Source organism: Cryptomeria japonica, chromosome 11 (genome assembly GCF_030272615.1).
Source record: "Cryptomeria japonica chromosome 11, Sugi_1.0, whole genome shotgun sequence".
Lineage (NCBI taxonomy): Eukaryota > Viridiplantae > Streptophyta > Pinopsida > Cupressales > Cupressaceae > Cryptomeria > Cryptomeria japonica.
In genome coordinates this window covers 155639400-155655546 of record NC_081415.1, presented here as the reverse complement: position 1 = coordinate 155655546, position 16147 = coordinate 155639400, and the positions used below count along the sequence as shown (strand labels likewise).

General features: G+C 38.3%; 1 protein-coding gene across 3 annotated transcripts in view; it reads right to left on the bottom strand.

Moving 5' to 3' along the window:
• Positions 1-16147, bottom strand: part of LOC131066095 (DNA polymerase I B, chloroplastic/mitochondrial) — a 153233-nt gene that overhangs the window by 60960 nt on the left and 76126 nt on the right. The window lies entirely within an intron of this gene.

The window sequence follows — 16147 nt, the reverse complement described above, 5'->3', positions numbered from 1 at the left end:
ATGTTTCATTATTTCATTTGATCAAACATAGAATCGATATTACGGATGTGCTTGTATGGACTGTGATTTCAACCAGGTTTGATCATTATTTGAGGGCAAATGCATTCATCATTCACAGCAAATTCCCTTGCGTGAAAGATGATTTGAACTTGGAGACACAGTGAATTCTGGAGGCTTGTACTTGAGTTGGGGACATATTTCATTCATCTTTGAAGGACAACAGTGGCAAGATTGAGCAGATTTCTATAATCAGACCTGTAGAAATGAAAATCAGACATCAAGTGATAAAAATGAGACATAAGAACAGTGCTTAGAACATCATTTCACACCATTTTAGCATTTATATCTGATTAGGAAATGGGTGAAATCAGTATATCTACTGTGTTTGATTGTATCTCTGTTTGTGTTGCAGGTGGCTGATAAAGAGAGTGAAGTAGCTGGATGCAAGCAATCATAATATATAAAGGAAGAACTTCATCATGTGAAGATGATTTAAGACATACAAGGGATCAGCTCATGATGATTCTAGGATGTGGATACAAGAACACTTGAAGTTACTAGAGGCCTCATCATGAAGGTCTACAAGGAGCTGAACAATATCTAGGAGGAAAGGCTCAAGGTTTCAAACAAAGAGGGCTTCTACCACACCAAACCTTATCAAGGTTATCGCTTCATGTCAAGTCCAAGGAGGCAAATCAAGGTTCAGGTTGTATATCTATCAATCAAGTACATCAAGGCATCCACATTGATGGATGTGAGAGAAGGATTTTACATAAGGAATAATGAACATCAAGCACTCAAGGACAAATTTTCACAATCTTGAATTTCCTTCGGAAATCCAAGAATCATTGCTAGCATAGCCAGACCGAAGCTCCAAGACAAAAGTGATCAAAATAGGAGATAGTTTCCGAAGAGTTAATCAAAGTTAGAAGATGATGCAATTTGGGAATGTCTCCTACCATCGTCTCATTCATTGATCAAACATGGAAATGTTGAGTATCAAGAGATATGCCTCATTCATTTTCACACTTGTAATGAGTTACAAAGATCAAAAAAGCTAAGGTGGTTGGTGGGGTTCACCTAGTCAAGTCGACAATTCACCTAGTTGGTGTTGCTATATTCTACCAACTCACCAGGCCTAGTTGCACTCTAGACCTCCAAGTCCATTTCAATATCTTCTAGGGCTTGATTCTTGACCATTCTAAGGTGTTTGCTTCAAGTGTTTTAGCTAGGAACCCTACCAATTCACAGTGCTTCTCAGGTGCTCAATTATGGCTTCTTGGCTTCAACTTGTCAAACTGACCTACTGCTATTGTGAGATGATGCAGAGGTGTGGAGGTGTCTCCTAACATGTTTTGAATGCATTTAGGGTCCATTAGTGGTTTGCAATCATTAGGTTTCTTACCGATTTCAAAATCTTGCCTAGAAAAGGGCTACTAGGAATGAGCCCCAATTAGGCCTCCAAATCCGATTTTCTAGGGCTTGAAGGAAAACGATACAAAAGACCCCCTAATAAGTTTGGATTTTCTTCAAAGATACACCTAACCCTAAAGGATTTTTGTGGTTTTGGCTTCTGGTTTCACCGTACAATGCACTAACCCCAAAATGAGGGTTTTGAAGGGTTTTTTAGGCCTCTAACCGGCAGTGAATGATCAGGTTGGGGTGTTGGCAACAAATGGCTTTGTCAAAGCTTCTCCTTGCATAGACAACTCTGCCCCAACTCCATGGACCCCTCCAAACTCTTAAATGGTGATTTGGCACTCACCCCGGCACTTGGCACTTCAATTTCTCCTTACTTCCTCTAGTTGGGTTGCTCCTAGACTTGCCTAGAACAAGGTGACAGTCATGTTAAAACTCTTCTCCAACATCTGTCCCTGCATATGTACAATGTACAGGTGGTTGCCTACCATGTCCCAACTAGCCGTGATGGCAGCACGTGTGGAACTCATGGGGCAACCATATTTTAAAAAAAACTGCTATATACAAGCCAAAACTGGCTGCTTGCAAACAAGAAAACTCTAATGAACAGTATTTACAAAGCTTGAAATGGAAACAACAGTACCATAACACACTTATGAAACTCAATCCATTGCTAGATCAATGGATTCAATCCATTTTCAAATAAAAAATGAGTAAAATCAAGCCAAAATGCTGCCAACTAGTCTGGAAATGAGTAGTTTCAGATTGTTGAACTTACATAGCACATTCTTCAACCTTGGTAAACGTGCAAGAGAGGGTATTTATGGTTTTCCCACGTGTGGAGTCCTCCTAGGGCATTGGACAATCCCTAACTCCACCACTAACCAATTCAGGACAAAAGTTGTCATGACAACTTTTTGCAACTTTGCATTTTTGCACTTTTTGGTCTTCTCAACCTATAAGACCTATTCCAAGTCATCACATATGACTTTTCAAACATGTCTAAGACCTATTTAACCATCCCTAATGCCTATACCAAGTTTTGACACTTTTGACCATCAAGAAGGTCAACTACCTACTCAAACCCACTATTTACACAAAAATGCAAACCTAAGAAGAATGAACTCAACCTAGGCCTACATTGACTCAAAACACTAACTCTTGGGCCCTCCTGGAGTCCTTATTCACTACTGACTTGGCTAGGGTCAGTACAAGCCAAAATTGTGAAAACTAGATAGCCTAAGTCCTAGGTGCTCCTGCACCAGTGGTGCCCAGTATCATTTATCCAATCACATCATTCTAAGATAAGGCGTCCAAATTCAATGACCCTGACTTATCCATCAAAGAGATAACTACCACATGTGGGCACAAATGTCGATGCACCTACCGTCACCATCTATTGGTCGAATTTTCAAAGGACATGTGTCCCATCAAATGTAATTTTATCATTGGTCAAGCATTAAATGCTTTGCAATGGGTGTAACAAACCTTAATTACGGTTTCTATCTTTCAATCTTGGCCATTGATTGTGAATCAATCTGAGCCACTCAATCGTAATGAGAGCACTATATAAGGCTTCACTTCTTCATTTGTAAAGGTTAATAGTAAGAGTGAATAGAAAATAGTGAATAAATAATAGTCAGTAGTTTAAGAATAGTTCCATAGCAATTAGAGTAGAGTAGGAGAAGGCAAAGATTGTTGCCAAGATATTGTTGCAGGAAGCATGTAAACTTCAATTATCGCTTCTTCATTAACATGCTTCACCTTGAGGGTATCTATGCTTTTAGGGGTGATTTTAAAATCATAAAGCTATCCTTAGAATATCGCACTAGCCTTGTGGAGATGTTTGTTGCATGTCAAAGCAAAGCTTAGTTGGGTTTCATCAAAGATTGTCCATTGCTCTTACATACCTAGGAGTAGTGTTGACATGTTTTTTATGACCGCATCTAACACAGAATAAAGTCACCAACGGTCACCTTATCCTCTCTTGATCAAGATTAGTTCGTATGCTAGGATTGCTTAAAGCTCAAACGGCTAATCCCAAGGTTCCTTCAGTGCGTGGACGTGACTCAGTTGTTTGATGGGTTTGCTGATAACCCGAGGGGGCCTTACTTGTGTTGAAGAAAACTTATGCAAGCTCAATGATTTTTTATACGGATGATTTGCAATGAAAGCTCTAGTTTTGGATCTTTTGGATTTTGAATTATGCGGAAAGTAAATAAGAGTAGGGTAGAGAAAAACTAGACTAAAAGTAATCTAATCCTATGAACAAGGAAACGGGATAACTTGCGCAATATCCAACCATGCTTCGCTTTGCCAGCAATGCACAACTACACGAAGGCGATGCAATCTTCAGAGGGTGTGTTAAAGATTTTCAAATCATCAAGAGAAACCATCAAATCGAACAATCTCTTCTGATAATCTAAGTTAAACATACACATACAACAGAGGCTCAGGCTAACTTTGCACAGTATGCAACAATCGGCTGCACACCAAAAGTATGAGCACGAATTTTGCAACAAGCGATCCTATCAAATCCAGTTCGTCTAACAGCATGAAAGCAAATCTAATCTATGAAGAGAATGAGACCATGCGAGCTCCAAAACAACACAAGAACACACCAACAATGGAACAATGTATTAAGTGTTTGCTTCAAAAACTCTTAGCAACAATCTCTGACGATAGTCTCTCCCCCTTCTACAAATGAGGGGGTCACCCCCTTATATAGGCCTCAAGCCATGCAAACCCTAATTAGGGTTAACCCTAGAAGATTCCCACTCAAGGTGCAACAAGGTGGGAATCTCAAATCAATAACCCATCATGCCCATATAAAATTAATTCAAAAGTACCCAAAATTGCATCCATTGCGCATTAAATGCACCACCTCCTTCAAATTCGCCCAACATGCGTTGAACATTCATCCATGCAAAAATCACCCCATTATGTCATAAATGATCCATCATTTCCACATGCAGCGGCTGCATGCAAAAGGAATCTACCATAAATTCAACATGCAATGACCGGGTCGCCATTTGGTCAAATATTCTGGTAATGAATGTGCCACTCTACTGCCACGTGTTCAATAGATCCTCGCCATGCAAGTGGACCCCGCCGTCGTATATCCGCTCCTGCACATCTAGAATTGTTGGAGAGGGAAAATTCGATTCAGGAAGAATTTTCTTGAAGTCTCTTCAACTTTCCTTGCTCAGAGAAGGTTTTTCATCAATTCTGCACATTTCCTATTTTTTAGGAAAATTTACAAATTAGGGTTCCATGGTCCAAGAGAGAGAAAATTCTCCTACGAATCCAAATCTGTAAAAAGTTTTGAAATTTGGATGTGATTTGATGCTCAAGAATGGATTTTTAAAAACTTTTCCTGGGGGAAATTTCTTGTTTAGTTCACCCTTGATTCCTTCCTTGCCTTAGAAATTTTATCTTCAATTCATCCTTGGATGTGATTTCTTGTTGTGGAGGAATCCTCCTTTGGAAAGAAATTTGTTCCTTACCCTTTCCTGGAATTTCTTCTTCTTGGGTGCAATTCTTCCCCGATGAAGGAATTCATCTCTTTGTGCACTGTCCATGAAAAGATCATTTTAGCTCACTCCTGTGTTCCTAGGCGGCATTTTACATTTGGTGGGGAATTCTTTCAATTCCATGGATTCCTTGCATCCCTCTATCTGGCGCTCCTTCTCTCACTTGGGCGCTAAAATGCCCTGGTCAAGGACTCTTGCAATTTGCATGTTTCTCCATGCACTCTTCATTCTGGCGCCCTCCACAAGGCTGGGGCGGAAATTCCTCCTGAGGAAGGAATTCATTGTTTTGTGAATTGTCCAAGTCTTCTTTTCAATATCCCTATTTTTTAGGGATCCTCCTAAAATTTAGGAGCCAAGTTCATTGGATGGAGAATTCTGCCACGATTCTGAATCTATAACAATTTCCTCATTCCGGTGAGATTCAGTGTCTAAAAATAGCAAATTCAAAAATTTGCCCGAGGGGAATTCCATGCCTTCGGCAAAATTTCAACTTTTAGCTTCGGCAGAATTTTCACAATGCCAAGGATTCATGGATTTTTCCTCCTGTCCTTGGCTTCTCCATTTTGGCCCCTGATTGCATACTTGGGCAGAATTTTGCTAATGCCAAGGATTCATGGATTTTTCCTTTTGTCCTTGCCTCCTCCAGTTTGACGCCTAACTGCATACTTGGGTGGAATTTTGCTAATGCCAAGGATTCATAGATTTTTCCATCTGTCATTTGGTTCTCCATTTTGGCGCCTGACTGCATATTTGGGCGGAATTTTGCTAATGCCAAGGATTCATGGATTTTTCCATCATTTAATCTCCCAGACTTAGAATATTTTGACCTCCTGTGATTTTGAAGTGTTTTCCCGTGCTTTCCATTTTAGGCATGGATTTCTAGCACATGACCCATTTCTGGCTTTCTTTGTCTGTTATCTGACTTTCCGGAATTAGAAATATCTGCAAAAGTCTAATCCTCGTCGCCTTGTCTGACTGACCCTACCAGTAAGGACTTTCCAAAAATAGAAACCTTCAGGGTGTTAGCATTAGATCCCTAGACAAGGTGCAAGAATGACTTACTATAAATAGAAACTTACTAAAAATAGTAAGTTTGATTTTTGGCAAAATGACGACATTCTGGGACTCAGAAAAATCCCTAAAAAATAGGGACTTTCTAAAATAGAAAGTTGCTCCGTTTGGGCTCAAATTTTACTGGGAGGTCCCTTGAAGGGTCCTGATTCCAGTCGTATGTTCAGTTTTCCAAAAACCCTAACAGGAACCCCTTAAATCTAGGACAAAAGGCAGAAACCCTAAAAAGGGACAAAACAGGCCCTAGACCTCATAGAATTTGCTCGACAGAGAAGCAGATCAACTCTAACTGACCCCCGAACATCCGCAAAGCGAAGAGATTGAAGAGATTGCCACTGAAACACACAAAAAAAACAAGACCAAACAACCAAAAGGGGCCAAAAGCTAGGGGGGGCCTATCTGGGATGGGGTGATGTGTGACTAGGTCACAACAAGTAGATTAGATCTTTCTCAACCCTTATCCTTTTGTCCTTTTTTTTCAAATCAAGTGAAATTCCACGTCCCAGCAATATTCAAAGCATTAAAGCATTCAACGTAAGTCCACCCTGTGATACCAACAATATCAAATCAAACAGCTGAGCCTATCCAAGAGCACGTCAAGACCTGATATCTGCAACCTTGGAGTCGTCCCATTTGATCACACAGCTTAGCATTTGGGGAGTCTTTGTCCAAGGGAGCATAGAATATTTAGTATTTTATTTTGTGTTGCATAGTGTGTAAAAACACCATCAACATTATGGATACCAACAAGGACCAACTAATTAGACTTAGGTTCATATGGATACACTACATAGGCAAACCTTGGTCAGATCATCAAAACTCGAGCTAAACCTGACTAGAACCTAGCACACAAAACACATTTTTTAACTTCATAGGTTTAGTATTACACCTAAAAAATTGTCCCTAAACCAAAATCCACCTCAAACACATTGAACCACAAAAACAAATTCACTTTACCTCATTTTAGAACACAAGAGATACAAACTGTAAAGACTCCTTCCCTAATAACCAGTTTCCTAAGAATAAAATACTTAGTCTGAGTCTAAAGAATCTCACCAATACTACTATTGAGAGTTTCAGATCTGATATCTTGTTTATTTAATGCTTTCTAACACAGTTCTAGTAATATTGAAGTGCATAGCCAGCAGAAATAATGTACAAACAGCAGAATCACACTCAGAAATAATTAATCAGACTTTTCATTTACAACGTCACATTCATACAGGTTATGAAAGATTAATGTTAAGCATTGGAAGTTTCTAACATTGATATCAGAAGTATGCAAGAAAGGGAGAATGTAGCAGCGAAATCTGGCAATACGGTAATTAACCTCTACAAATTTTAATTCTGTAAGAGACTCCATAAAATTTCATTGAACTCCATATGCAGTCTATTTGACTCCACCAATTCTCAGCTAGGGAGGAATCTTTCACTCCCAAAACTGATCTTCTCAAGAGGGATTGCATCCTCATGAGAGGCCGAGATGGAACAAGTTCCAAACTCCTGAACCACAAGGGTTTCAATTAAGAAAAGGAATAAACTCTAAATGGCTCAAATGAGCCTCTCACTGCTCTTTTATAACCCTCTGACAAACTCTTTGAATTCTTCTCTTCACATTCCCTTTCTTTTTAATTAATCTACAGACTCACGTTCGGATAACCAAATAATGAATTCCATTATAGCCCACTTCAGCAACTGCACATTTGTGTCTTTTAAAAGACAATGAAGGGCTTGGGACTCCATCCATTGCTTCTGGGCTGCTCTACTGATAATTGCCTTGAGGGTAAGGACAGATGGGAGATGGCACGCTTTGAGTTGCAACCATTGAAATTCCAAGAATTTGTTAATGATCATATGTTCTTTATGTTTCACCTTGTACCTCATAATGTCCCTTGGGTCCCATACTGTTGTGACGTTTTCACACATCGCCCCATTGCAAATGGGGAACCCTATTTTTTTTTGCTTTTTAGGGTTTGTTTTTGGGTCTTTTAGGGTTTTGTTAGTTGGCTTTTGCATTTTTGAGTGCTGTCGGGGAGATCAATAGGATAGCAGGTCCTGCTGGAGTGAAGTCCTGATCCTGAAATTTGGCTAAGTCTGGAATGTCCTGATCCTGAAATTTGACTAAGTCTGGAAACTGAAAAACCTCAAAAAACTAGATTTTGCAATATAACTCCTGGAGGTTTGAAACCACTCTCAAACATCCTGAAAGTATATATGGAATATAACTTAAAGAAGGTTTCTTCTTTCTTATACTTAAATGTTATATTCCATAAAAATTATCCTGATAGAGAGTTCAAAAAGTCAAATTCCGCTCCTGTCCTTCACTGAGGATCCAGAGCGAATTTCACTCCTGTCCCTCTCCAAGGGACCAAGGCAAAGCGCTCCTGTCCCTCACCAAGGGTCCAGGGCGAAAAGGCTTATTTGAGTCATTCCTGGCCTTGTTTGGTCAGATTGAAACATCAAAGGCATGGTGGAGGACGAAATGAGCATGATAGAGCATCCAGACTTGATCAAAGTCAATGAAATGATGGAGTTTTTGTCTACAAAGGTAAAAGCGCTCCTGTCCCTCACCAAGGGACCAAAGCGATTTTCTTTATATACACATTTTTAGACCTTTCTTAGACTTGAACTCTTATTCATGGCGTGTAACAAGATGATATCTTCCTTAGCCAAGACATTTCATGGTGAAAAGTGAAGCATTTTGGCCTAGAAGACAAAATTCGCTCCTGTCCCTCACTGAAGGACCGGAGCTTGAATTTCAAATTTGCACTGTTCTTGCAGGATCAAGACAATTTTATGATTTGAAGAGACCAAGGAAAACATGATTTATCCATTGAATATAATTTGGAAGGCTAACAAAGGACGGATAAGCTTGGATTTGCAAAATCGCTCCTGTCCCTCACTGAAGGACCGGAGCTTGAATTCCAAATTTGCATTATCCTTGCAAGATTTAAGTGATTTCGCGATTTGAAGAGGTCAAGGGAAGTGTGTTTTGCCCGTTGAATATAACTTGAGCAGGCCACAAAGAAGAGAATCAACCCAAATGGCAATAGGCGCTCCTGTCCCTCTCCAAGGGACCAGAGCGATTTTCTCACAAGACAAACTTCGGGCAAAGGCAAAGCAAGTTTTATGTTTGAAATGAATGAAAAGGGGCGTGATTGGTACAATGAAGATAATTTCGAAGGCTAGCAAAACACAAGTAAGCTCATAGTTGCAAAATTGCTCCTGTCCCTCTCCAAGGGACCAGAGCGAAATCTTCAAAATGCCTAAGTGCCTAACATTTTGAAATGCTATTTCTTGTTGCCAGGACTCAAGATGAAGTGGGGTGTGATGTTCTACGTCTAGAAAGTAATTCGAGGTTGATATGACCAAGAGTTTGTGCAATGAACCAAAAGTCGCTCCTGTCCCTCACCAAGGGACCAGGGCGAAAATGCCTTAAGGCAAGCTCCTTCCAAAGATCACATGAATTGAACTTAAAGTTCTAGATAAAATGCCATTTTGAACGTCAAGGATGAGGTTTTGAACGTAAAAAAAAATGAAGGATGGAGGACAAAAATGCAGGAGCGCTCCTGTCCCTCTCCAAGGGACCAGAGCGAAGTTATCGAAATTCATTATTTTTTGCCTTATTTTAGCAAATCGCACTAGATGCCAAGTTCACCAAAAAACTTCGAAATATTTTAAAAAAATTTAATTAAATTGGCATTTAATGAAAAGCGCATAGCACTTAATAATTAATTTTGAACCTTGGAAAATCGTTTTTTTATTAATTGAGGCATTTCGAAATTAATTATTATTAAATTAAAATTTAAAAAGAAGAGCGCTTGAGGTATCATTTTTTTTATTGCTTAATTAAGTCGGCCTTCTCCTTTTATTAATCTTTGTTTATTTTTTCCACCAAGTCGGCCTATGGAGAGATGTAGAAGGTGAGCGCTCTATATATTGGAGGTGTTGTTTCACAATTCAAATCATTCAATCATCCTTTCAAGTGCGAAATTGGAGAGCAATTTGAGGAGCGAAATCCAGAGGAGTGGAGTGAATTTCTACTAAGTGTGGAAGAAGCTAGTGGAGGGCGAAATTCATCTTGAAGGCTATTGGAGAGGCGTATTTCTTGCTAGATTGGAGGATAAATTCCAGATGTTTTGAAGACATTTGAAGGCGAATTTCCAGATTTTTGAAGAGGAAGGTGGAGTTCTTTTCCAAGCTAAAGGAGGTGCATTTTATCCAAGGGAGAGCTTTGATCTACGCTTTGCCTAGCAAAATTCATCTATTTTTACATCATTTTTTAGAATTAATTCCCAAGTGGAGGTATGGCGTAATCACCTTGGCACCATTTTTTTTGAAGATTTAAATTTTGCTTTGAAAATCCTAAATTAGGAAATGATAACTCAAGATTTATCATGAAGTTTCCTAAATTAGAATCTTGAATCTTCCTTTCTACACTTCAAGATATATTATTAATTGTGAAATGTTGTGTAGGTGTCAAGATGGCGACTCCCAAGCTCGAAAGATCTACAAGTCGGAAGACTCTCCTCAAGGAAAATCAAGCCGGATCAAGGACGATCAAGCAAGGACAAGGGCGACCTCCTCCAGCCTAGCATCGACAAGGACGGCCTTCTTTGGACTAACGTCATCAAGGGCGACTTCTCCAATCCAGTATTCCAAGGAAAGGTACATCATCATCCTGCAAATCAAGGACACAAGAAGTCAGAGCAAAGGGTTCGTTGAAGAAGCAGATAATTTCAGAAGAGTTAATTAAAGATAGCTTCTCAACAACATCAAGTTGAATATCTACCAAGTTACAAGTGTCAAATGAGGTGGCATCCCAGTCATCACTTCTCCAGTCAGTGTGGTCCACCTCAGCATGTCCAGATTCAATGTACCTAACTCATGGAAGGTGGCACAAACTCCGATGTACCTACCCCAGCTATCCATTGGTGGAATTTTCTACAGAGGACATGTGTCCAGGCAATACAATTATTTCATTGGTCGAGCATTAAATGTTATGTAATGGTTGTAACAAACCCTAATTAGGGTTTTCATTGTAAAATCTTGGCCATTGATCTCGAATTGATCTCAGCCATCGAATTGTATTATGGGCACTATATAAACCCCGACTCTTCATTTTGTAATATAGTTAGAAAATAGTTGGAAGCAGTTAGAAGACAGATAGAGAGTAGTTAGAAGGTGATTAGCTAGTTGATAGAATAGCAATTAGAGTAGAGTAGAGAGAGAAGGCAAAGATTGTTGCCAAGATGTTGTTGTAAAAGACTTGTAACTTCATTGAAGAAATGGTGAAATTTATGGGTCGATTCGACAATTTGTGTGGTCTTTATACTTCTCATATTTGATTTCATGTTATTAGATGAGTGGAAGAAATGTGCTTGATTGATGGTGAAATTCGTATATCCATACTACTAGCAGTTTGCTGATTGCAGACTTGCCTTGCGTAGTCAACTGAAATCGTTCAGCTTAAGCCTAACTTCAATTATCGCTTCTTCATTGATATGCATCAGCATGATGGTGTCTATGCCTGCAGTGATGATTTGAACATCATAAAGCTTTCCTTCGAAGATCGCACTAGCCTTGTGGAGATGGTCCTGCGATGTCAAAACAAGACCTAGTTAGAATTTCATCAAAGATCAATCATTGCTCCTACATTCCTTAGTATTAGGATTAGATTCTCTCCTCGCCCTCGTCTTTTTTCCTTTTTTTTCAAATCAAAGTTAGTGAAATCCTGTGTTCCAGCAATATTCAAAGCAAATCAGAAGTTCAGGCATCAAATGTAAGTCCCCTTGTGATTCCAGCAAATCACATCATACCACAGAGAGCTTATCCACACGTAGAGAGCCTACATACAAGAACCTTGGAGTCATCCTGATTGATCCTTTTTCGCGATATCTTCAGCAATCAGAGGCTTTATTCAAGAGAGGATAAGGTACCCTTCGGTATTTTATTCTGTGTTTGATTGTGTACAAAATACACGTCAACACATACCAGTTTGTATAAACAAACCTAAACTTGGGCAAAAGGAGCTCTATCCCCATTATTGCAAGTTATATCCTTAACATTTTCAACATAATCAAGAGTTTGCATCAATACAGTACTATCATACCACAGGCTGTAATCAAAATGCTTACCTCCTAATGATGGATTGAGAATTGTTGAGATATCCGAAACACCTTCATCTTTGTGTCCTTTTGATGAGATAATAAGTGGTTGTATCTTCATGATGTAAGGAATAGTGAGGTCATCGTGGTATGTCACACCAGGTATGTAGCTTGGATCTGAAAATAGGGTTAATATGTCCTGGTCATCACCATCTTCTGTTATTAAGGAGTCTTCTTGTTTAACATCATGAAATTTTGATTCCTCTATCATCACACCTTCCTTGACCTCCTCTTGTGCTTCTGCATTCTTTTCCATTGCAGGTTCCATTTTGCTGCTATTGAATATTCCTCTTCTTTTCTTATTCATCTTATGTCATCATGAAGTCCCCTTTCTCTTGGATTTACCCAATTCAAATATCTCAAATAATCCTCAAGAGCAAATACAGATTTGATTTGTTCAAACAGCCCTAAATACTCTTCACAAACATTGATGGCTTCAAATGTGTACCTTTTCGGATCCCATCATTCCAATCCAAAATTCTCATTGCAGGGCTGTTCCTTACATCTACTTCCCCTTTGAACATCCATTTGAAGCTCAAAGTAGTCAACAAAGGAGAGAGCTTGATGTATAGTTGGCTCTAATTTCAAAGCACATTCATTTGCAGATTCTTCTGGTTGACCTTTTATTGGCATTAGACCCATAGCTTGGTCTTTCGTGAAGATGCAAAACTTCTCACAGGCTGGCAGGAAAGTGGCTCTAATACCACAGAAATACCCCTAAATAGGAATATTAGGAAAACTCAAAATAAGTCCTCCAAAATTCACACTTGACAATGCTCAGTTATGGATTCCAATTCCAGGTTTTGTTAAGCAGCCCAGAAATTTAGAATCAGATATGCTACAAGATTATAAAAAAACAATGTTAACAGAACTATGAAGTCTTAACATAGAATGCATTTTGTTTATTAATACTCAAGAGTACACACAAATATACATGTGACAAAATCTTGATGGAAAAGTTTGCAGCCTGACCTTATATCTGCCGTCAAAACGTTGAAACTCCCGCTCAGGGAAATCACACAAGAGATAGGAGAAGGTCCGCCCAGTAACGACGTTGCACCTGTATTTTTCTATTCACCAGGTAAGAGAATTTGGTACTAATGTTTCTAGTGATTGTAACAATCTCTCAATTTCGTTTTATGGTTGCACTCAGGTACAATAAATTTTGCTCAGTCAAAGGGTAATCAATATCAAGGAATTAACCTGCAGCATTGGAAGTCACTGGGGTTAATCAATGGATAACACCAAGTCGACCTGGCTGACATGTATATTCCTGTCGATCATATCTGAAGCCGCATCAATGGAAGCTCTTGTACCATGCGATTTATGCAAGTTTCTTGCTCTGCGGGAATCCTTTGAAATGTCTACTGCAACTTTCAATCGCTCGGAAAATTGCCACTTCAACTATTATATCCACCACTTGCTCCCGATAATCAAAGTTCAGCATAAAAAATATATCTCCAACAATAGTTGCCACTTTGGAAAACCGCCCATAGGATATTTAAATATTCGTTTCACCACACGGAGCCGTGTCAGGGTATAAGCCTCCCAACTCAAAGAATTATTCTTGTAATATTGGAATCGGGCCCAGTGATAAAATATGCACCCAAAATAATATCACCACCAAAGACTCTTAACATTATTTGAAAGCTTCAATTATTATTCATATTAATCATTATGGTAAGTATAAACTTATTCAACCATTCTATAATATCAAACTCAATTTAGCTTGGCCACGGCTAAACTGGCTCCAAAACCGCACTGTCGTACCACAGAAAGTCAATAACATGAAGTTAGTTGTGCATTACAGACTGTTGATCGTGCAAGCTACGACTACGATTTTTCAAAGTCAATAACATGAAGTTTATAGTGCCGTTTTGGAGCCAGTTTAGCCACGTCCAATTTAGATCACGCCAAGACTTACGAATGGACCCAAATAATAAATCAGAATCGATATAATATTTAAAATTAATAAACTTTATTTTTCCCAAATCAGATATAAGATATCTCAGACCTGCAGATTTGTCTTCAAAGGAAGACTTCACAAATTTGGCCCAGCTGTGAACTCTGTCGCGAATCCACTCCCAAGAAGAGTTAGGTTTTCATCCAACCCTTCTATCAAACTCCTAAAAGTTTCCATCTACTGAAATCATAAAACGCTTATCAAATCAATAACCATGGCTGCCACAACCCCAGGAACCTCCTTATAAAGACCTCCAGGAACTTTCTAGAAGATTAGGCCAGCTTTATTATTTGTCATGACTGGAAAACTTTATCTAATAAAGTGACTTATTTTATAAATTTATAATTCTCACTTTATTTTATAACTAAATTAATGAATTAAAGTCATCCTTTAGAAATAAAACTAGTTTTTGGACAACTTAACCAATTAATTTAATTAAGCCACTTAATAGAAATTTGGGGACATTACCACCAAAATATGAAATCGTTTGATGCATCATTGATCATAGATAAACATATCAACTCCACCAACCAATACACGCCTTCTCCTACTATGTACACCTAATGTTCTTCTCTAATACATTTAAGACTGTTAAAGAGGTCATGGCAAGAGTTGTCTCCTCCAGTGATAGTATGGTGCCAAAAAATGGGATGAAAGACAAAGTTCTCGATTTGTTGGAGGTCTACAATGGTGCAAGGGAAAGGCTCTTTTCTTCAACTCAAGCAATTCAAATGAGGAAAAAATAACAGCCACTTCAAAAATTATCCTTTAATTTTTAATTTAACACTAACTGTAGAAACTAGAAACTTGAAGGTTTGAACAAGCTCTAAATTTTTTGCTTAGTTCTAATATTTTTTTAATTGTTTTATTTGTGTAGTTATAGTGGAAGGATTGTGATGTTGGCACATCAAATCTTTGAGGCTAGTTGTCTATCTTTGTCCCAACCTTGGATTGCTTCTAGGACTGACAACATTGGACACTATTTGATAGCATTCACATGAAAAAGAGAATCATGCTGACCCAAGAATGTCTCAATCGCCTTGCCTTTGTTTGTTTAATCTTTCACCTTCAAACCATAAAGGTAGAGGGCCCTCTAATGATGCCATCAACTTAGATAGCATTGATCCTCTTCAAACCATAAAGGTGAATGGTCCTTCTCATGATGCCATCAACTTGGATAGCATTGATCCTTTCAATGATTTGACTATCAAAGAACATAGTTATCTCCCATTTATTGATGAAGATCTCGTTGAATTAGAGAGAAAAGCAATAGAAGCTATAGAGTTGAATGAAATGGGGGAAAATGAAAACACTTTAGAGGAAACAATTAGTCATCATTTCGATAATGTCTTACCTTCTGGTTCAAGTCCCAAAAAGTTGAGTTACACTAGGAGGGGTAAAAGAAAGATGTAAATTGTATTTAGCTGTATTTTACATATATGAACAATTATAGAGTTGTTATACATTTACTATTTATAATTTTGTTGTATTACAATGTACTGTTTGACTTCGAATTTTGAGAGTTTGAGGCTCATATGACATATGTAGTGTTTGTATTATGAAAATTGATAATAAAATTAAACTTTTTTGTTCTCTAAATGCCTTAATTTCCTCTTTTTATGGGAAATAAAATAAAATCATATGAAAGAAAAATGGCCTTAAGTTACTGTCCTACCAAATGATACATTTAGTATTCTACTTAACATTGAATTGCTACATGATTCACACCTTGAAACATTTTCATGAATATCAAAGCACTAAAAATTATTAGCCCAATTATAACCTAAGCAATTGAATAACACAAACTTTTCCAAGCAATCACAGATTACTGTTACAAGATCTAAATGTAATAGCTTCATCAATACATAAACTGATGCATTAACTCGAAAATCAAGTTCACCAATAATATTAGCCTTTCCTACGGTGCCCTAAATTTGTCTCTGTCATTTGCTTTTAATTAGATGTATGTAGAAGAGGCATGAATTTGGAGGATA